Genomic DNA, 24194 nt, shown 5'->3' with positions numbered 1-24194 from the left:
ACCTGAGTTCAAATCTGGCCTCAGACACTTAACACTTACTAGCTGTGTGACCTTGGGCAAGTCACTTAACCCCAATTGCCTCACTTAAAAAAAAAAAAAAAGGCAGGGCTGAGACAAAGGTCTTTAAACACCCAATCTAACATTACTATACCATACTCTCCCTGGAGGATCACCAGGTTACAAAATTGAGCACTGCTAAGACATTAAGTTTAAATGATTGTTAATTTGCCATTCTGAAGTAACTCATAATTATTCTGGGCTAGGGACAAAGGGAGTAGAGAAACACCTGTAAATTAGAAACTATAGATAAATACTGGGATCTTGAAAGATTCACTACTTTGTCTATCAGAGCACTCATGGAAACAAGACAGTATGGAACAATGAAATTATTCACCATATGGGAATTTAAACAGTAGCTATCACAGTATTTTATATTACTTTCTTTTTTTCTGATTTCATCAGTGTCCAGAACTCCTGGTGAGGAAAACCCCCTTCTACCAATACAGATCAGTAACTGATTTACACCTTATATAAAGTTGTCTGGAGCACTAAGAAGTTTAAAGACTTATCCAGGGTCACACAGTTAATATGTATCAAAAACCAGACTCAAATCCAAGCGAAAAAACCTGGATGTAAATCAGGTACCCATCAAACCTAACCCAGGGATAAATCTTATTCTATTTGGCCCCAGTAGGCAGAACTGGGATCAATGGGTAAAAGTTTCAAATAGGAAAATTTAGGCTAAATGTCAGGAAAAACATTCTAGGAATTAGAGCTGTCCAAAAATATAATAAGCTGCCTAGAAAGGTGGTGGATTCCCCCTCACTTAAAATGTTCAAGCAGAGGTTAGATGAACACATGTCAAGTATGTTACTTACAATGGAAATTCATTTTCAGGTATAGGTTGGACTAGAATAGATGCTAGGGTCCCTTTTAAATTTCAAATTCTGAGATCTTAGGTATCATTTAAGTATTTATGACTGTGTTGATAATACATGGGATAATGCCCATCCCTAATAATACAACAGGAAATACTACAGGTATTTTTTTTTTTTGGTGAGGCAATTGGGGTTAAGTGACTTGCCTAACTAAGGTCACACAGCTAGTAATTGTTAGGTGTCTGAGGCTGGATTTGAATTCAGGTCCTCGCCGTGCTCTATCCACTGTGCCACCTAGCTACCCCGGTATTCTTTAAAATACTCTTTTTCTATTATTATCATTATTATGAAAACTGCCTACAGGATCCAAAGCAACTGGTGATGAAGTAAACAAAGGATTTGGACTGGGAGTCAGGAAGATATGAGTTCAAATCAGGCCTCTGACACTTCCTAGCTGTGTGATCCTAGGCTAATCATAATCACTTAACCTGGGGGGGGGGCCTCAATTTCTCACCTGTAAAACGGGGATCAATCATATATAGCACCTACCTTACAGGGTGAGGATTAAATGAGATAACATGTAATGCTTTGCAAACCTTAAAATGCTATATAAATGCTAGCTGTCAAAAAAAAAAATTAAATCTCAAATTCTGTATGTACTTCTATCTTCCTAACTCCAAGGCCAACCCTCAATCCACTATGTCATACCACTTCTCACCTTACACAAAGTAACTGAACAAATTTCAAATGAAAAGAACCAAACTATACCAGTCATACCAAGTACAACTCATTTCTTTCAAAAACAAACTCAATGCACCTATTCTTCAAAAACACTGATATCCTTCCCGTACTCATTGTATTTTCCTTGTATTTCAATTTTCTTTTAAAGTTCCTGTATATAAATACATGCCAGATTAACCTTCCTAAACCTGTTATTTTCATGCTGTCATTTCTCTACTCAAATACCCATTAAGAATCTCTACTGCCTTCATACATTACATTTGCTTTAAAGTTAACAAAATGGCTTCATGACTGTAATCTCATGATCTTTATAACAACTGTGTGGTGGATCATGTAAAAAAACTACCCCCCCATTTTATAAATGATGCTGGGGCTCTTGCATGTTAAGCAATTTGTCCACAGTCACACACAGAGCCAGGACTGAACTCCAGGTCTCCTGAATATAATAGCTCTCCCCTTCTCCTTGCCCCCCAAAACCAAGGCATTTAATCAAGGCATAATAGCAAAACAAAGTAAGAGGGAATCAAGTGGTAGATTCTCATTATACCAAAGGACTTATTCTCAAGCTACAAGGGAAGAATAATGTAATTCTCCCCTAGTCACCCCCCAAATAGTGAAACAATCACTTCAGAAATCACAGCCTGATTGGCAAAAAACTTAATGCATTTTCTGTCTCATGGCATTCTACAGGCCTCTCAACTTAGTACTGGGATAATAAAGATACTGCCAAGTGTCCTGGGTTCAGGGATACCAAAGTACTACCAATCCATACATTCCCCATTTCACTGCTCTTTCTACAATACCATACTGACTCACACCTAAACTCTGGCTGACTTCAAGGTCTTCCATCATCTGGTCCCAATATAGCCACCCAACTCATCTTCCATGACTCTCCACATCTTTAATCAGACAGGCTTCCTCATAGTCCCATGAACATGCCAAGCATGAGCTACTTCCATTCCTTTGCTTATATTTTCCTCTACCTGGAATCCCCTACCCCTATTTCAATTCAATGAATATTTATATTTATTATGAGGAAGGAATTATATATACGTTAGAACCAAGCTTAAGTTTCACCATCTAAAAGGCACTTTCCTTGACTTCTTCCACATCTCCCCATATCACTGTCTAATCAATGCTGAACACATATGATGCAAACAAATAATCTTGTTTCAGATCATAGAGACCAGCAGCAATGTATAAAGAAAATTAACTAATGTTAACAGAACTAACGTTCTATTCTTCTGCTACTTAAGACAACAGAAATCTAGTTTGGACCTCCTGGGAAAAGAAACAGTTTACCTTAATCTGACAGAATACCTTAATCTATGATGCTACCACTTTGACAGAAAGAACTTAAACTATCAATCCTCTCCAAAATGGATGCACAGGTTGATGATTATCTGTAACTAAGTCTTATTTATGTGTTAAAAAATGAACTTTCAGTTGACAGACTGTGATGGTTCATAACCAAGGCCTTGTTCACTCTTGGGACTCTGACCCAAAGATGTCAATAATAAAAAAGCACCAATAGGGGAGCACTAATTTGCTTCCTAGAAAACTCTGAAAGGCTCAAGCCTAGTCATCAGGACTGGTACTAATACAGCATACCATCAGGATACCAAAACAGACAAATATACTCATTAGAGGCAGCAGGAGTCAAGCTCTGCATTTAGTCAAAGCCATTTTCCATGTGAGTGGCAAACATAAGGATAGGTACACATATGTTTAAGAGTAGGACTTATTTGTATAAGGTACATCCACCTGGTGGGCATCACTCTATTTTCAGCCATTGGATTTGTCAAGTAAAGAGGGCTGGAAAGCATTTGTTACAAGAAGAAGCTATTCTATTAAAATGTTGCTACAGAAAAACAGAAATTCCTGGTTCTAGTGATGTCCCGTATCAACACAGTAAGATTTTCTTGAAATACAATCTAGTTCAAAGGACAGCACAAATGTAGAGGTTAAATATCTCCTTTTCCCAACCCTTCACCGTAGATATAGAATTCTGAACTTTAAAATTACATCATGTTCAATCCATTTTTCAGGTGGCCAAAGGAAGAGTCAAGACAGGATGAATGTGAATTGACCTTACCTATAGCTAATACATAGGGATTCAGGAGAAGTCAATGACACCTGAGGTTATCCTGAAAAAGCTTCAGCATACAAGAGGTAAATCTTGGCAAAGGTCTACGGGATATGGGTTTGGCAGAGTTGAGGAACAGCAGGAAAAAAGAAATTATATATTCAAACCAGTCATCCATTATCCCAAACCAAGCACAGATCCAACAAACATCAGAGTTGATGAACTTGTGTTTGACCTTTTCCATCCCTATCCAAACAACTGTATCACTGACTCATCCTACTGAATCACCCCCTCCCATTCCCACCCCCCCAACCCCAGTTTTCTGACAGTAAGTTTATGATCTTTTGTGGTTCAGTCAATCAAATGATTTAAGTATAATAACTTAGCAACTTATATTTGTACAATGCAAGAGAAGAACAGAATGAAGGGAACATAAATCAGAAGGTAAAATGAGAGGTGAGGGCTGTAAGGTTAAAGGACTGAGGAAGAGATAGGAAAGAAAAAATTGGTGGAGGATCTAAAGTCTGATGATCAAGAGGTCAATCTGGTGAAAGGCAATTGGTAGTAAATCTTGAGTTAAAATCATTAAATAACATTTTTATTATGTACTGTCCTCAATAATCCATAGCATGCTAAACCAAAGATTACAGAGCTGAAATTCAGGACACTGAAGAAAAACCAATGCTTTGCTACTGCAAAGGGTACAAGAAAGTCACAACGACCAGGTGGTTTGTGGGTGTTAGCCAGAAAAATCTGAAGAGTTCTGGCTCTTCTGTGTGCTAGTGGGAGAAAATCACTCACTGAAAACACCCACTCTAAAAATGTGTTCCTTTCTACACACAAAATTAAGAACCCGATAATGATTATTACTCCATTCAGATTTTTGAGACATTATTAGAAACAGAGGTTAGTCATCTAAAATACCAAGTTTCTAGTACTGTGGGTTTCTCTGCCACATACAATGAACACTGAGAATCTGGGAAGTTCTCCTCAGCAGGGAAGAGGCAGTCTCCTAACACTTGCCCATGTTCCACTGAATAATAAATATCACTACTAAATGTGTGTTCAATTAGAAAAATTTAACTTAAAAAAAAAAAAAAGATAAGGATTAAGTGATTTGCCCACAGTCAGAATGAATCACTGGCAGGAATGACAATAAAACTGATGTCTTTTGGCATTAAATGCTCTATCCATTAAGACTGCATACTGTTTTTAAAAACACCATCTGCTGATTAACTAGATAATTTCAGTCACATATTTAAATATATTAGTTTTACAAATAGGTGCAGAGTTTGGGGCATACAAAAATATTTGACATATTATTAGAGATGCTTTAACCCAAACTCATATTTGTCTGTCCAACATTAGAGCATAATAGGCTAAAAATGATTCAACACACACATATAAGTACCTTCTACATGCTAGGCAACATGCTAGGCACTAGGACAAAAGCAAAACAGTCCCTGACCTCAAGCAACTTGCATTGTACTAAGAAAATAGAACATATATAAAGGTAACTGGGGAGAAGAGGATTAGGGAAAGTTTTATGGAGGTGGTGTCTGAAATCTGCCTTGAAAGGAGCTAAGGATTCTAAGAGGTAAAGGTGAGGAAGGAAGGCATCCCAGGAACGTGAGATAACCTATGCAAACATGGAAATGGGAGATGGAATACTGAGTTCTAGAAACAGCTGGTAAAGGCACTTTAACTAGAGTGCATAGCGGGCAAAGTTTGGAAACACGGATTGAAGTCAGACTGTGGAAAGTGTTATATTTTATCCATGAAATAGGGAAGCAAGAAAGATCTGTGAGCAAGAAAATATAGGGGTCACACCTATGTCTTAGTAATATTAATTTAGCAGCTATGCAAAAGGAGATTTAGAAGATGACTGAAAAAAGTGAAACCAATTAGTAAGTAATTATGTGAAAAGTGATGGTGATCTCAACAGGGTAGCAACCCGGTGGAGAGAAGGAAGTGTATGTGAGATTTTGTGGAGATAGAAATGAAAAGCCTTAGCATCTGGTGGGATATGGGGAGTGGGCTGCAAACATAACTGTGACTAGAAGGATGATGGCAATGACAATAGAAATGGGGAAATTTAGAAGAGAGGCAAGTTTGGTTAAGAGAAGATAATGAGTTCTGTTTTAGATGCCAAAGGAACATCTGATATCCAGCAAACAGGTGACAAAAAATTGGGCTAGATATATAAGTTGAGGAGTCACATGTTTACAGATAACTGAATCCACAGAAACTGATGGGATCATCTTCAAAGAAAGAAGGGTCCAAGCCAAGGCCTTGGAGGACAACCATGCTTAACGAGTGGGAGATGAATAATCATCCAGCAAAAACAACAAACCTAAAACAAAAACAAACCCAGGAGAGAGCAAGGGCATAGAAAGCAATGGAAGAAAGAATATCTAGAGGGATAATAATGATAGTTGACATTTATACAGCGCTTTTAAGATTACAAAGACCTTTACCCACATTTTCTGTCATCTGTTCCTCCTAACAACTCTGTGAGATAGGTATTACAGGTATGATTTACCCCCATTTCCAGATAAAGAAACTGATATCCAAAGAGATTAAGAGATTTGCCCATGGTTGTCCATGAGCACACAGGTAATTAAATGTTGACTCTTTCTACTGTACTAAACTGTCTCTAAGGTTATCTTATCTTTCTATGTCTCTCATCATATTCACAAACACTTGTTTGGTCGGGCACACTCGAGCACAAGCACATATCCACGCCCCCCCTCGAAATTCTCATGTAAGCAAAGACAGCAGTGGCACTTGGCCTTTTTTTGAGACCTATTCCTACCTTATTTCAAACCTAGCTTTCTTCTATTCATTCATTCATTTTTTATTTATTTTTTGCGGGGCAATGGGGGTTAAGTGACTTGCCCAGGGTCACACAGCCAGTAAGTGTCAAGTGTCTGAGGCCGGATTTGAACTCAGGAACTCCTGAATCCAGGGCCGGTGCTCTATCCACTGCGCCATCTAGCTGCCCCCATTCATTCATTTTTATTTTTGAGAATTTATTTATATTAATCATTTTTCAAATTACATGTAAAGATTTTTTTTGAGTTCCAGATTTTTCTCTCCCCCCCTCCCAAGGACAGCAAGCAATCTGATATAGGTTATACATTACAATTATGTTAAACATATTTCCACATTAATCATGTTGTAAGAGAAGAATCAGAACAAAATGAAAAAAAAAATGCAAGAAAGAATAAACAAGAACAATAACAAAACAACAAAAGTGAAAATAGTATGCTTTAATCTGATATTCTTTTTCTGAATGTGGACGTTTTGCACCATAAGTCTTTTGGCACTGTCTTAGATCACTGCATTGCTGAGAAGAGTTAAGTCTGTCACAGTTGATCATCACACAATGTTGCTGATACTGTGTACAATGTTCTCTTGGTTCTGCTCATTTTACTCAGCATCAATTCATGTAAATCTTTCCACGTTTTTCTGAAATCCATCTGCTTATCATTTCTTACAGCACAATAGTATTCCATTATATCCATATAACACAACTTGTTTAGCCATTCCCCAATTGATGGGCATCCCCTCAATTTCCAATTCTTTGCTACCACTGAAAGAGTACCAGCTTTCTTTTAGATTTTCAGAATACTGACATGCTCTCTTGCACATCAATGTGCAATCTGTTTGCATATATTACTCATACATGGACACTACTGTTAACTTTTCATGACAAAGATTTAATCCCTATAGCAAACAAGTATACCCAAATAGACTGCATGACCCATAAAACCCTCCACAGAGATTGCATCTGTAATCAGTTCTAGAATTTGATCATTGTTTTTCTCAGATCAGTTATCAATGGCTATGTCATAGATCCAATCCAATCCAATTCAACTAGCATTTATTAAGCATTTTTGAGCAAAACACCATGCTAAGTACTGGAGATATATAGAAAAAGAGTCTCTGGCCTCAAGAAGCTTAGATTCTACTGATTCAAACAGTTTCAAAGTATAATTGGAAATATTCCTGATGTCTGTTCTTTCTAGACCAACATCCTTATTTTAAAGACAGCTAAACTAAAGCCCAAGAGAGAGGAAGTGAATTGCCTAAAAACTAAAGAGCAGTAGAGCCAAGACTAGGAATTAGTTCTACTGACCCAGAGTTGAAGTCTATTTCCATGACACAAGGCTGCCTCCTATGGAGAAAGGACGAAGGCAGTTCTTTAGCCTTAACATTAAAATGAGACTTAAAGAATATAATAAAGGATCAACAAATACTATAGTCAAAACAGTTTAAGGGAACCCATCTAGGGGCAAACCCTAATACTTGATGGTATTCATACCTGCTTTACAGTTACTTTTGAATACTTTTAGCAGGTCAAGGCATTTCAGAAATAGCTTTCCCTGTGGAAACTTGGTAGGAGGGGAAAAATACAATAAAATATACTAATTAACTAGCACAGAGGTTAAAAAAAACTTGCATTATATATAGAAAACTGGCAAGATTAATAAACTAAGCCATCTTCACTGACCTGCAGTCTGCTTGGAATGACTTGTTCTCTGGATGCTAAATAGGTCATTGATCCTTTTCATCTCTTTCCAAGTATTAGAACTAGATATATGTGTCTACATTAAAAAACATTTTAGGAGAAAAAGCTGTGAGATTATTGGTTTTTAACACAAAAGTCACTAAGGGAACAGGCAGGAAAAGTGGGCTAAGGTACTAAGTATTCCCCTTAGAAAGTTAAATGCAGCTTACTTACAAATAAAGGGAAACTAAAATTAGGTTAGCAAAGATTATATATTTTCTATTATAGCTTATACTATAGATCACAGATGATATAATTAAGACCAAAAAGTCATTTTAGGTTCAATTATTGAAGGTTGCCAAAAACACAGCTAGTTTTTTGTGGTCTCTCTGGCTTGGGAGGAAGTTGTAGTAAGTTGGCAAGAACACTGGTCTTGGGAGTCAGAAGATCTGAGTTCAAGTCTTTGCTCTATTTATTAACTATGTAACCTAAAAGGGGCAGCTAGGTGGTGCAGTGGATAAAGCGCTAGTCCTGAGGCTGGAAGGACCTGAGTTTAAATCTCACCTCAGACACATGCTAGCTGTGTGACTCTGGGCAAGTCACTTAACCCCGAATGCCTTAAACATCTGGGGCCATCTCCAATTATTCTGATGTATATCTTGCCACTGGACCCAGATGGTTCTGGAGGAGAGTGAGGCTGGTGACCTTGACAGCCCTCCCTCATTTAAATCCAATTCACTGCAAATCATGGCATCATGTTCCTCTTTGAGAATGAAGGACAAACAATAACAACAGTGTAACCTAGAATAAATCCCTTAACATAGCTATTCCATACTATTTAGGCAGCTAGGTGGTAAGGTAGAGAAAGTAATGGACCTAGAGTCAAAAAGAACTGAGTTCAAGTACAACTTCAGACACTTAGCAGCTGTGTGATCCTGGGCAAATCATTTAACTTTTCTCTGCCTCAGTCTCATTAACTATAACACAGGGATCATAACAGCACTTCTTTCATAGGGTTGTTGTGAAGATCAAATGAGATATGATTTGTAAAGTGCTTAGCATGGTGCTTGAAACACAGCAGACAATTAATAAGTGCTTGTTCCCATTGCATCACCACTCCTATCCCAGTCTCTGGTGGTTGTTAGGACTAAATGCTAATGGGTGAAAAGAGCTTTAAGGGATATTCAAATGCCAATTCTTTCTCTAACATTAATATACTGTTCAAGGCCTTATAGTATAGGAAAGAGTGTTAGACTGGAAGTCAGGAATAATGGTTCTTTTTGCTAACTATTGTGTGACATTAGGCAAGTTACTTTACCTCAATGGGACTCAGATCCTCCTTTTTCAACAGGGGAGGTGACCTGATGATCTTTCAACTCTGACATTCTGTGACTTTATGGCATGTTACAAGCATCATTCTTTCTCCAAGGTAGGGGATAAGAAACTATCCTTCTTTAGGTAAGCAAGTCAATCATTTAGTCTAAGTGAGCTTGTTACGAAGCTGAGTACATCTTGGTCCAATGCACTTTCCGCTAAATGACAATGCTTATTAGGGCATCTCCTCCAACAGAAACATTTGTAAGAAATTTAACATGAAGGAAAAAAGCAAGCCAGTACAGAAAAACTGATGCTCAGTGTCCATACCTTCAAATTTCAATAGAAAAGAACATGGGATTTCTGAGGCTAACAAAATAAACTATTAGATTCTGATAAGCCAAGAATTGCTTAAAAATAAGTGACAAGGGGTGGCTAGGTGGCACAGTGGATAAAGCACTGGTCCTGGATTCAGGAGTTCCTGAGTTCAAATCTGGCCTCAGACACTTGACACTTACTAGCTGTGTGACCTTGGGCAAGTCACTTAAGCCCCATTGCCCCGAAAAAAAAAAAAAAAGTGACAAATTTATTGCTGCTTTATTCCACACAGTATGGTGTCCTCCCCCCCCCCCAAAAAAAAGAAAATTGCATCATTGAAAAGCTGACCGTCAGTAGATGCTGCCCCAGCCCCCATTCCTAGTACACACCAGAACCCTGCAGGAATCCCTATGAAAGACAAAGCCCATATGTTCCCCATAGATTTTATCTTCATAATCACAATTTCTTGCTTAAACACAATTCCGTATTTTAACAGAATACACCAAGGATTAAAATCATTTGCTATTCATATTAAAGTACTATACAATGTGTTGAGCTACAGTGCTTGTCCAGCTGGTTTCTTGTCTTATTTAATGAAAAGAGAGTGGCTGGACGAGTACAATTTCCTAACCCCAGGAATTGATCGATTGATCATGAAGATGCTATTTTCAGTACCACTTACGGGATGATGTATGCCAGAAGGTAAAGTGATATTCCAAATATTCTTTTACAGAATAGATTTTTTTTAAATCCTAAAAGTAGAAAAAATGCTATTCTTATGTCTAATTGCCTAATTTGACCATGACTTGTTGGTTAAATTGAAGATCCGAAAATGAAGCTTCTCCCCCATTAGCTAATATCTACAATGGGATAAAAGTTTAGGATTTTTTTAATTCAGACTTGTGACTTCACAGTATAGGGAACTCCTGGGGAGGAAACTCTCAACCAATGTTGATGATCAGCAAGTATTCAACAACTTATAGCCTCAAAGAGCCATGTGGGGCTATGAGAGTTTAACTTGCCCAGAGTCACACAACTAATGTCAGAGGGGCAGGCCTTGAACCCAGGTCTTCCAGACTCAAGTCAGGCCCTGTCTCAAGAGATAAGGTATCCCAAGCCAAAGAAACATCTGTACCAATATACAAAAGTACCTGAAACTCCTGATTATACACAGTGAAAGCAACATGTTTACAACTGGGCTGGATCACAGCTGAAGGCAAGATGGCATCTAATACGTAACCTCCATTTTTTGCTACAAGTGACCTGAGTTCTGGAACTCTTATTAGCCTGACTACTTAGGAATTTACCCAGTCTGCTTTGTGGAGGTTGTTCCACTTGTTCTATAATGTTCTGGTTCTAAAATGGTTATCAATATCCCTAACAATTGTATGATAGGTCAATTTTAACCATAACTCTGGGGCTGACACTTGCTGATATGAATACTTAATTATGATGATTACCATGAAAACTTGATGTGTGGTATAGGCCAAATCACAATTCCTATGAATTCTTTATCCTGTAAGAAGGGTTAGTAGTGTCTAATCTCACAAAGTGAGCTGAGAATTATAATCCAGTAGTAATTAGTGAATTGGCCTTTCATGTTTGGAGGTCAGACTTAAACTTATTAGTTTAAGCCCAATAAAAAATTCATATGGTTTTATCCTCAGCTATTCCTGTGCTACCCTCTGAGGAGGAATTCAAGAAAAATGACAAGACCTGGAGGAAATTTTCTAGCTGACAATAAGGTCATATACTGGGAGAAATCTGTAGCATATAGCACAAGGCCTTTCACATTCATATAGATTGAAAGGAAAAACTTAACTCTCAAGCCCCCAGATTGTCGTGTATTCATGTCTATGAAAATGGTTTTTACATGAAGTTTCACTGATTTGCATGCATATTTGACCTCTCTGCTCCGGCTCAGCAGCTTTCTTTCTGGCTTCCAGATTCACAAAATCTGGCCAAAGTCCATCCACCCACACAGGGCAAGTAAAATCAGAGTCTGATGCTATCTATTCTTACCAAAGAGAGTGCAATTAGGGCCAGGAGGAGTGTAGGTTTTTACAGGTGGGTTGATAACCTTAATAAATCTGCCACCACAAACCCATTACATATTAAGATTCCATTTGCCAAAGGCAGTGCCTTGCGGGGGAAGGAAAAAAGGGGTGGGGGGCCGGAGAAGCTACCCACTTCATATATTTCCCCCTCATCGAAATCCCAAACCCAAAACGTGACTGAGCCCTGAATAGGTAGGTGCCTGCCAGGCAAAACCAAAAATCAAATAAAACCCCCCTAGCTATTAAATTAGTACTCCTCAGAGAAAAACGTGCCATTTTCTTTCCTCAGTCATTTTTACTGGAAATGCGTTTTACTCAATCTGCTGAAAGATCTGCATTTTCTTAATTCCAATCGTAATTCTGGGCTTTGAACGACATCAAGTGCACTGGCAGAACCCCATAACCACTGAACGATGAAATGGCTTTACTGCAAAGCAGAGGGTGGGAGCTCATTTCCGTCTGCGCCTCCCAAGGTTAAACCCCTTACTCACCGACAGTAGGCCAACCTAGAAGCTGGGGATGAAAAAAACACTCGCATTTTATTAAACAATTAGGTTTATTTCAATGCAGAAAACGTGGGGCGCGGGCAGCAAGCCGCAAGCAGACTGACCTCGGGGCCCAGCTGGTCCCTGGGTACCACGCCAGGTTCGAAAGGGAATGGCTGGGCCGAGAGGCCCGGGCGGGGGTGGAGGCAGGCTGGATGCTAGGGGCACTCCGGGAGGGAAAGAAAAGGATGGATGGATGGATGGATGGATGGATGGATGGATGGATGGATGGATGGATGGATGGATGGATGGATGGGTGGATGGGTGGATGGGTGGGTGGGTGGCTAAACGGGAGAAAGGGGCCAGGCGCGGGACCCCAAAGGGAAGGGGAGGAGAACGGAGGGCGGCCCTAGCGGGAGGCGCGGGCCCAGGCCGGAAACAGGGAGGGGCCGGCCCGGGCCAGGGCATGGCAGGGCAGGGATGAAGGAGTCGGATCCGGTCGAGGGCAGGAAGGGTCGCCCGGCCCTGGATTACCCCGCCCGTCCACCGGCCCGCGGGGGCCCGGCCTCCCGAAGGGGAGCCACGGGCTGGGCCCCTGGGGGCCCCACACTCACCGTGCAGCGGGCAGCGCAACGACAACACACTTCCCGGCAAGACTTCGAGCGCGGCAACCGCTTCCCTCCTCAAACTTCTCCTCAGGCGACTACGGCGACAGCGGTGGCTCCCCCGGGGTGCGGCAACAGCAACGGAGGCAGCGGAGGCTCCACTTCCGCTCCGGTCGCCGCTTCCGCTCCGACGGAAGCTTTGCCCCGCCTCCTCCCCCCGCTACCTCCTCATTGGGCCCCCGAGAACGAGAGCGGAGCACGGGGACGCCCGGCCCTGAGTGCAGGGGCGCTCTGGGAAGGGAGAGGAGGAGAAGGAGGCGGAGGAGAGGGGGAGGGGCTGTTGGGCGTAGGGTAGGGAAGACTTACGGAAATGGGGTGAGGGGAACGAGAATTGGGGAATAGGCCCAAGGTTGTGAAAAGGGTATGAGATGGAGGGAAGGGGGCGTTGCTCTGACTGTTTTAGCTCATAAGGAGCTGGAAAAGACCAGCTTCTTCATTTTGACCGAATGTCTGCGTTGCTCCCAGATACACCTTAGAACAGAGAATGTCGGTGCTGGGAAGGCTTTAGAACAGACAATGTCAGAGCTGAGAGGACATAAAATAGAACATTGGCGATGAAAGGACATAGAACATAGGATGTTAGAACCGAGAAGGGCCTTAGAACATAGAATGCCAGAGCTGAGAGCAGCCTTGGAACACAGAAAAGTCAGAGCTGGGAGGATCTTTAGAACAGAGAATGTCATATTTGGGAGGGACTTTTGAATATAGCATGTCAGACCCGAGATCTTAATACCGAGAATGTCAGAATTGGAAGAAGTCTGAGTACATAGAATGTTAAAACTGGAAAGGATCTTAGAGCATAAGATGTCAGAGCTGGAAGAGACCAAAGAACATGAGGAAACTAGGTAGTTAAGTGGCTAGCATGACCGACTTGGAGTAAGTGCGGGGCAGGGAGGGGTCCTAAATTTAAATCCTGATTCAGGCACTCACTAGCTTGTGGACTGGACAAGTCACTTAACCTTTCAGCCTGAGTTTCCTCATCAAATAGGGATAATATTGGTACCTAGCTCACAGGGTTGTTATAAGGATAAAAATGGGACATGTATAAATTGTTTTGCAGACCTTAAAGTTCTATATACATGTTAGCTATTATAATGTCCTATCGGGAAAGAATCTTAGAACATAGAGCTGGGAGGGCCGTTAGTGAACAGACCTATCATTTTACAGAGGGGTAACCTGATCCCCAAAGAAGGAAAATGATTCATTTCCCCATCCAGTGGGCCTGAGTTATATATAAATCACAAAAGTACTCCTATTTAAAATTATAAAATAAAATCTGTATTTCAAAAATCATAAGATAAAACCTGTATTCCATGGCCCGGGTTCTCCCTTACTAGCTTACTTATTCCAGACTGCAGAATCAGTAGAGTGTTTTAGGAAGGTAACCACTATTCCCTCCGGAAACACTCTCAAATGGCTTTGTTCCCTCATGTGAACACATTCTGTACCAGTTAAGAGTAAGCAAGCATAGTGAAGTTCTTTGAGATGATTAAGATAAGTTATCAAACATTTACTAAGATCCTCCTAAGGTCAGGCACTGTCCTAGGTGCTAAGCATACAAAATAATTGGGGGGGGGAACAGTCCCTCACCTCAAGGAGCTCACAATTAATGGGGGAGACAGCCTGCAAACAACTACGAAAAAAGAAGCTTTATACAGGATAAACTGGAAATAATTACAGAGGGAAGGCAGTAGCATTAAGTCTGCTATTTGCTGGCAATGGGATTTGAGCTGAGACTTGAAGGAAGCCAGGAGGTAGAGAAATGGAGAGAAGGAATTCCAGGTATGAAACAGTCAGTGAAAATACCCAGTCATAAGATGGAGTATCTTTGTATCTTTTTCTTTCTTTTTCTTTTTCTTTCTTTTTCTTTTTTTTTTTTTGCGGGGCAATGAAGGATTAAGTGACTTGCCCAGGGTCACACAGCTAGTAAATGTCAAGTGTCTGAAGCCTGATTTGAATTAAGGTACTCCTGAATCTAGGGCCAGTGCTTTATCCACTGCACCACCTAACTGCCCTCAGAGTATCTTTTTTTTGTTTGTTTGTTTGTTTTGTGGGGCAATGAGGGTTAAGTGACTTGCCCAGGGTCACACAGCTAGTAAGTGTCAAGTGTCTGAGGTCAGATTTGAACTTAGGTCCTCCTGACTCCAGGGCCAGTGCTCTAATCCACTGTGCTACCTAGCTGCGCCCCCCCCCCCCCAGTATCTTTTTTGAGGAACAGTAATGTCGCTGGTGTTAGTGAATCCCAGGGTAGCTGGACAGGAATAAAGGGTGAGAAGACTGGGAAGATAGGAAGAAGCCAGGTTATGAAGGGCTTTAAAAACCAAACAGGATGGACACATATATGTGCATATACATGTTAATCCTGAAGGTAATGAGTAATCTTTGGAATTTGTTGAATTGTAGAGGTGACATGGTCATACCTGTGCTTAAGGAAGATCACTTTGATAGCTGACTGGAGGATGAATGGTGGTGAGGAAAGAGACAGGGAGACCAACCACAAGGCTCTTACAATAATCCAGATGTGAAGTGATGAGGCCCTGCATGAGGTTGGTGGTGGTGTCAGCAGAGAGAAGGAGATATATAGGAGAGGTGTCATCAAGGTAAAATCAACAGGGCTTGGCAAAAGATTTCATATGGTAAGTAGAGAGAGTGACACCTGGGTTAATAGCCTGAGTGACTGGGAGAATAGTGGTGCCCTGGACGATAATATTGAAGTTTGGAAGAAGGGGAGGTTTGGGGTAAAAGATAATGTCTTCACAGGTATAGACATGTTCAATAGGCAGTTGGAAATGTGAGCAATGGTCAGGGGAGGGGTTAGATACATGAATCTGAGAATCATCTGCATATAGATAATTGAATCTATGGAGGTTGATGAGATCACCAAGTGAAATTAGAGGGATGAGGGTACTGGGCAACATACACAGTTAATGGAAGGAACTTGGTTGAAATCCTTCAAAAGATACTGAGGAGGGGGGCAGCTAGGTGGCACAGTGGTTAGAGCACCAGCCCTGGATTCAGGAGGACCTGAGTTCAAATCCAGCCTCAGACACTTAACAATTACTAGCTGTGTGACCCTGGGCAAGTCACTTAACCCCAATTGCCTCACCAAAAAAAAAAAAAAAAAAAGATACTGAGGAGTGGTCAGATAGGTAGGGAGAGAACCAGGAAAGAAAAGTGTCCTAAAAACCTAAAAATAATATAATATCAAGGAGAAGAAGGTGATTGACAATGTCAAAAGCTGCAAAGAAATAAAGAAGGAAGAGAATTGAGAAAAAGTCATTAGATTTGGGAATTAAGAAATCACTGGTTACTTTGGAGAGTTGAAGATGAATGATTAGGTTGTTATCCCAAGGCCAGAGTTCTGCCCCCTTGGCCTTGTTCCACATGCAGTCAGTTAATGGAATGTTGTTTATCTTCCTTTGTTCTTAAACTCACATTTCTCTATCACTTTAAGGTTTACTAAACACTTTCACACAATGGGGTTGTGAGGTAGGTTATATAAGTAAATTATCACCTCTTTTACAAATAAAGAAACTGAGTCTCAGAGGTTGTGACTTACCCAAAGGTTAGACAGCTAGTAATTAGGTGAGCTGAGATTTGAACCTAGGTCTCTTCCTATCCTCAGTGCTCTACTACTCCTACCACTATCCTGGAGCAGGATACCATCACCTGAATTCATACCTGGATTACTGGAGGTAATATTTGTTTTCCTCCCTCCAATGTCTCCCCTTCAGTCCATTTTACACACCTGATCATCCTAAAACAGCACTTTACATGTTCTACTTCCCTGACCCCAAATAAAAATCTTCAATGACTCTCCATTATCTTTAAAATTATATTCATATATTGATTTTAAAACTTTGAACTTCAAAACTAGATGAGATCTTAAGAGAGCATCTTGTCCAAGTCTTTGTTGATAAGACTACTAAACTTGGTTTCAGGGAAAGTCTAGGTTCCCATTTCACCTAAGATGCTTATTTGCTGAATGACTTTGGGCAAGTAACTTTTATCTCTCTGACCTTCAGTTTCCTCTGTCAAATGGGAATAGTTAATGATATCATGTACCTCATAGGGTTACTTTGGAGATCAAATGAGATAATGTGTATAAATAATTTTTTAAACCTTTAAGTTGTATTTACATGTAAGCTAATAGCCTGGAGAATGGATATTCTTTATTTATTTGATTTTTTAGATAGGTAGCTAGCTAGGCCAAACTCTTTTGAGTGCTCTTACTCTTACCTTGAAGGCTCTGTAATGGTTTAGGTTTTTTTAAAAACATAGATGTATTTATTTATTTTTGTTCTATTTTAAGTTCCAAACTGTCTCCCTACTTCCCTTCCCACCCTGCACTTGAGAAGGCCACCATTTGATACTGATTTATAAACATATTAAAACCATATAATACGTACTTCTATTGATCAGTTCTTTCTCTGGAGGTGGATAGCATCTTCCTTCATAGGTCTTCTATAGTTGATTGGAGTATTTATAGTATTCAAAATAACTTGGTTTTTCACAATTATTCTTTAAACAACATTGCTGTTACTATATACAACGTTCTTTTGGTTCTGCTCACTTCACTGTTCATTATTTCATGCATGTCTTTCCATGTTTTTCTAAAAATCAACTGCTCATCATTTATTTTTTTCTCTTAATAGTATTTTATTTTTTCCAATTACGTGTAAAGATAATTTTTAACACTCATTTTTGTAAGATTTTGAGTTCCAAATTTTTCTCCCTCCCTTCTTCCTCCCCAAGACAGCAAGCAATCTGATATATGTTATACAGTACAATCATGTTAAACATATTTCCTCATTTGTCATGTTGCAAAAGAAAAACCAGAACAAAGGGGAAAGAAAAAACAAAAAAGTGAAAAGAGTATGCTTCAGTCTTCATTCAGACTCCATAGTTCTTTCTCTGGATATGGATAGCATTTTCCATCATGAGTTCTTTGGAATTGCCTTGGATCATTGTATTACTGAGCCAAGCTAAGTCTATCATAGTTAATTATCATTCAATGTTGCTCTTACTGTGTATGTTCTCCTGGTTCTGCTCACTTCACTCAGCATCAGTTCATATAAGTCTTTCCAGGTTTGGGGGCAGCTAGGTAGTGCAGTGGATAAAGCACTGGCCCTGGATTCAGGAGGACCTGAATTCAAATCCAGCCTCAGACACTTGACACTAGCTGTGTGACCCTGGGCAAGTCACTTAACCTTCATTGCCCTGCAAAAAAACCCCAAAACAAACAATCATATACCACAACTTGTTTAGCTCTTCCTCAATTGATGGGCGTCCCCTCAATTTCCAGTTCTTTGTCGCCACAAAGAGAACTGCTATAAACATTTTACAACATATAGGTTCTTTTCCTTTTTCCCTGATTACCTTGCTGGGTCAAAGGATACACACAGTTTTATAATTCTTTGGACATAATTCCAGATTGCTCTCCATACAGTTCCAATTTTTCCACATCCCCTCCAACATTTGTCATTTTCCCTTTCTATTATTTTAGTCAATCCAATAGGTATGAGATGATATTGCAATTTAAAAAAATTTGCATTTCTCTAATCAATAATGATTTAGAGGATTTTTTTCATAGGACTATATGTAGTTTTGATTACTTCATCACAAAACTGCTTGTTTATATCCTTTGTCCATTTATCAATTGGGGAATTACTCATATTCCTATAAATTTGACAAAGTTCTTTATATGTTTGAGATATCAGACCTTTATCCAAGTAACTTACCATAAAATCCGCCCCCTCCTCCAATTTTCTGCTTTCCTTCTAATCTTAGCTACATTGGTTTTATTTGTACAAAAACTTTTAAAATTTAATGGAATCAAAATTATCCATTTTATATCTCACAATGCTCTCTATCTCTTGTTTATTCATAAAGTCTCTGTCTGGTAGGTAATGTATTCCATGTTCTTCTAGTTTTCTTATGATATCGCCTTTTATATCTATGTCCTATACCTATTTTGACCTTATCTTGGTAAATGGTGTGAGATATTGATCTATACCCAATTTCTGTAAGACTGCTTTCCAGTTTTCCCAACAATTAAACTTAAATCTTTACATTTGTCAAATACAAGGTTACTATAATCATTTACTACTGTGTATTGTATGTCTACTCTGTTTCATGATCCACCTTTCTATTTCTTAGCCAATACAGATAATTTAAATAACTACTGCCTTATAATATAGTTTAAGATCTATAAACTGCTAAACCTTATTCCTTTACATTTTTCATTAATTTCTTTGATATTCTTTACCCTTTCTTCTTCCAAGTGAATTTGTTATTGTTTTTCTCTAGCCCTATAAAATAATTTTTGGTATGGCATTGAATAAGTACATTAGTTTAGGTAGAATTGTCATTTTGATTATATTGGCTCTGCCTACCCATGAACAATTAATATTTCTCTATTTAAATATGACTTTATTTGTTTAAAAGGTGTTTTATAATTATGTTTGTGTAGCTCCTGGGTTTGTCTCGACAGGTATACTCCCAGGTATTTTAGACACTTTACAGTTATTTTATTTTATTTTTGCGGGGCAATGAAGGTTAAGTGATTTGTCCATGGTCACACAGCTTGTCAGTGTTGAGTATCTGAGGCCAGATTTGAACTCAGGTCCTCCTGAATCCAGGGCCAGTACTTTCTCCACTGCACCATCTAGCTGCCCCCTCTATAGTTATTTTATTTTATTTTATTTGGGGGGGGGCAGGGCAATGAGGGTGAAGTGACTTGCCCAGGGTCACACAGCTAGTTAATTGTCAAGTGTCTGAGGCTGGATTTGAACTCAGGTCCTCCCGAATCCAAGGCCAGTGCTTTATCCACTGTGCTACCTAGCTGCCCTCTCTACAGTTATTTTAAAGGGGCATTTCTTACTATCTCTTCTTGCAGGATTTTGTTAGTGATATATAGAAATGCTGATGATTTATGTAGGTTTATTTCATATCCTGATGCTTTGCTAAAATTATTCATTGTTTTAATTTACTTTTTAGTTGAATCTCTAGGATATCATCATATCATCTTCAAAGAGATAGTTTTATTACCTCATTGCCCATTCTTATACTTTCAATTTATTTTTCTTCTCTTATTGCTATTGCTACCATTTCCAATGCAGTATGGAATAATACTGGATATAATGGGCATCTTTGTTTCACTCTTGATCTTATCAGGAAGGTTTCTAGCTTATCCCCATTATAAATAATGCTTGCTAATGGTTTTAGGTAGGTGTTTCTTACCATTTTAAGGAAAAAAATCTATTTATGCTTAGGCTTTCACGTGTTTTTAAGTGGTCTGGGTCTTGATGCAAATAGCACAATACCATCCACAGACAGGACATTACCATCTATAGGGCATTTCTCATCAATTCAAATGCATCTCACCCATCACAATCAAGTACCTTTAGTAAGCATATGTTTCTTTTTTATATTTGTCCTGATATTAATGATCAAAGGCTCATCAAACAAGTTTATTTCTGCTACTATGCTTTTCAAGGAATCTTGCATAATTTTAGCATATGCATGGTAGATAATTTGTTGAAATGCCTCTACTCTCAAATGCCTTTTTTTTTTTTTGGTGAGGCATTTGGGGTTAAGTGACTTGCCCAGGGTCACACAGCTAGTAAATGTTAAGTGTCTGAGGCTGGATTTGAACTCAGGTCCTCCTGAATCCAGGGCCAGTGCTTTATCCACTGTGCCACCTAGCTGCTCCCCCTAATACCTTAAAAGTCAATTCTTAAAATTCTTCACATTTTGTCACCTTCAGAATAAACTTCCTGTGTATACACTTCATCTAATTCGGCTGTTTCCCCCCATTTTTGTTTTTTCTTTTGCCATTCTTTATCTTCTGTATGTAAATCTAAGTCTTTTATGTTAGAGTACAAATATGGTAGCTCCATTGTCCTTGGTGGTAAAAAGAATTTGTTTATAAAAATCTTTGCATATTTTTTTCCATCTTTCACCACTTTGTAGGTCTCCTTTTAGTTTTCCCAGTAAATGATATACAATTAATTGGATGAACAACTTGAAGAGCTCATCATTAGTATTTATATCTTGGAAACATACTACTACAAATGGACAATAAATTTAGTCAAGAATTAAAGAGAGAGTTGTATTGCTTTTGGGAAATTGCAAAATTCTTTTAATGACCCTAAACCTCTCTCTGAAACAAAAGCCCATCATTTCTTTTTCTTTGTTTTTGTAGGGCAATGAGGGTTAAGTAACTTGCCCAGGGTCACACAGCTAGTTAAGTGTCAAGTGTCTGAGGCTGGATTTGAACTCAGGTCTTCCTGAATCCAAGGCCAGTGCTTTATCCACTGTGCCACCTAGCTGCCCTAGCCCATCATTTTTAATACCAATTATCTTCTGGCATTACTCTATGGCTATAAAGAATAAAACACTACAATCTGTGAACAATTGTAAATGAGTATTATCATAAGTACAATGTAAAGACATAAAATATATGTGTGATTATAGGCTGCAACACATTACAACTGAGAATTGAGGAGAAGAGTAAAGATTGATGACCAATTTAAGCCTTTGTTAAGTATCTACTATGAGCCAGGCACTGTGTTAAGCACTGGGGATACAAAGACAAAAATGAAATACTCCCTGCCTTGATTAGAGAAATGCAAATTAAAACAACTCTGAAGGACCACCTCACACCTAATAAATTGGCTAATATGACAATAAAGGAAAATAATAAATGTTGGAGGAGTGGAAAAATTGGAACACTAATGCATTTTTGGCAGAACTATGAACTAAGCAAATCGGAACTGCCCAAAGAGCTATAAAACTGTACATAGCCTTTGACCCAGCAATACCACTATTAGGTCTTTACCCTAAAGAGATGATTAAAAATGGAAAAGGACCCACATGTCCAAAAATATTTATAGCTGCTCTTTTTGTGATGGCAAAGAATTGGAAATTGAGGGGATGCCCATCAATTGGGGAATGGCTAAACAAGTTGTGGTATATGAATGTAATGGAATACTATTGTGCTGTTAGAAAGGATGAACAAGGGGGCAGCTAGATGGTGCAGTGGATAAAGCACCGGTCCTGGATTCAGGAGAACCTGAGTTCAAATTCAGCCTCAGACACTTGACACTTGCTATCTGTGTGACCCTGGGCAAGTGACTTAACCCCCATTGCCCTGCAAAAAAAAAAAAAAAAAAAAGAAAAAAAAAGAAGAAAGAAAGAAAGAAGGAAAGAAAGAAAGAAAGAAAAAGAAACGATAAGCAGAAGGATTTCAGAGAAACCTGGAAGGACTTAAATGAACTGATGCTGTGTGAGATGAACAGAACCAGGAGAACATTGTACACAATATCAGCAACATTGTGTGATGGTCAACTGTGATAGACTTAATTCTTCTCAGCAATATCAATGGTCCAAGATACTTCCAAAGGACTTATGATGGAAAATGCTCTCCAAACCCAGAAAAAAGAACTGTGGAATCTGGATTAAGATTGGACCATACTGTTTCTACTTGTTTTTGTTTTTTGAGGTGTTTCCCTTTTGTTCTGAGTCTTCTTTCACAACATGACTTATGTGGAAATATATTTAACATGATTGTAATGTATAACCTATATCAGATTGCTTGCTGTCTTGGGAAGGAGGGAGGGAAAGGAAGGAGGGAGAAAAATTTGGAACTAGAAATTTATAAAAAACAAATGTTGAAAACTCTCTCTACATGTAACTAGAAAATAATAAAGTACTTTTATTATAAAAAATGAATTTTGAAAACTATCTTTACATGTAATTGAAATAAAATAAAATACTATTAAAAAAGAAAAAAATAATCTCTGCCTTCAAGGAGTTTGCATTCCACTGGGGGAGACAATATGCACATAAATAAGTATATATAATATATAATATATGTAGAAGAGCATCCTAGTGATCATGTGTGGTAGATATAGGCCTGGTCTCGAGTCCTTTTCCAAAGCATATGAATTATCAATTGTCTCTTAGTTGGTCTTCATGTGTTATAGTAATTAGGGTCTGTGTCAAAGATGACTGACTATCGATCCAAAAGGAACTGACCCTTCAGTAGTCTTTAAGAGCAAAAACAAAAGTTCTCCTCCCTTTTTTGTGGGCTGGCACTCTTTTTGAGATCCATCTAGACCAGCTCTTCTGTGGACTTACAACAAGAGGCCGGTAGAGCATTTTGTTTACCATAGATGGTAAGGGGCTCAGACAACTGGTCAGAAAGAGATTACAGGGGTTTCTTTGTTGGCACTGGGTGTAGAACCCTGTCGCATTACCCATATACAGATCTGGATCATAGTCCTAGGGTGAAGAGAAGTACCAGCACACTAATGTTTGTGGCTACAGGGGAGCTGGGACCCTCGTCCCTGGGGTTCCAGGATGGAGAAGAGTGCTCATTGTCACTCACTGGGAGCAGAGGTCCTAGTCTCAGATCCAAGGCAGAAAGGAATATTAACATTTGTGTCCACAGGAGATCAGGAGCCCAAGTCACAATTACAGGGTCATAAGAAGTGAAAGCACTTGAAGCTGTAGAGGAGCAGAAGTCTTTGTCATAGTTCCAGGGCAGAGAAGAATATTTGTATTTACAATCAGGCCAGGAAACAGTGACCACACTTCTCCTTGGAAGAACTGAAAACATAAAGACCCTCAGAACTAGCTCTGAAAACAGCTGAACAAAAAATTGAAGCTTGAGATAGTGCCCCTTCTATTCCAGAAGCAGAGCCCAACTTTGACATAAAGTTAAAAGTCAAGAAATAGACTGGAAATGAACAAACAGCAACAACAACAAAAACTTGACTACAGAAAGTTACTGTGATAACAGGGAAGAGCAAAACACAAATGCAGAAAAAGACAAAGTCAAAAGAGCTATATTGAAAGCCTCAAAGAAAAATGAAAGTTGGTCTCAGCCCCCTCCCCCAAAAAACCTCATGGAAGAACTAAAAAAAGATCTTGAAAAATCAAATAAGAGAGTTAGAAGAAAAACTGGGAAAATAGATGAGCACAATGCTAGAAAACCATGAAAAATGAGTCAATAGCTTGGTAAAGGAAATACAAAAAACTGAGGAAAATAACACCTTTAAAACAAAATAGGTCAAATGGCAAAAGAGGCACAAAAATCCATTGAAGAAAAGAACTCTTTAAAAAGTATAAT

General features: G+C 39.0%; 1 protein-coding gene across 2 annotated transcripts in view; it reads right to left on the bottom strand.

Moving 5' to 3' along the window:
* YWHAB (tyrosine 3-monooxygenase/tryptophan 5-monooxygenase activation protein beta) overlaps positions 1 to 24194 on the bottom strand; it is a 124924-nt gene that overhangs the window by 13772 nt on the left and 86958 nt on the right. The window contains exon 1 of one of the 2 annotated variants that reach the window (XM_043980099.1): positions 13007 to 13145. The exons of the other annotated variant lie outside the window; for it this stretch is intronic. The gene's annotated coding sequence lies outside the window, so the exon portion shown is untranslated. Of the gene's footprint in view, positions 1 to 13006; positions 13146 to 24194 lie in introns of those variants that run through there. 2 annotated transcript variants of the gene reach the window in all.

The sequence above is a fragment of the Dromiciops gliroides genome, chromosome 2 (assembly GCF_019393635.1).
Source record: "Dromiciops gliroides isolate mDroGli1 chromosome 2, mDroGli1.pri, whole genome shotgun sequence".
NCBI classification, from domain to species: domain Eukaryota; kingdom Metazoa; phylum Chordata; class Mammalia; order Microbiotheria; family Microbiotheriidae; genus Dromiciops; species Dromiciops gliroides.
The sequence above is the reverse complement of the archived record's forward strand: the minus strand, read 5'-3'. Positions and strand labels throughout refer to the sequence as shown.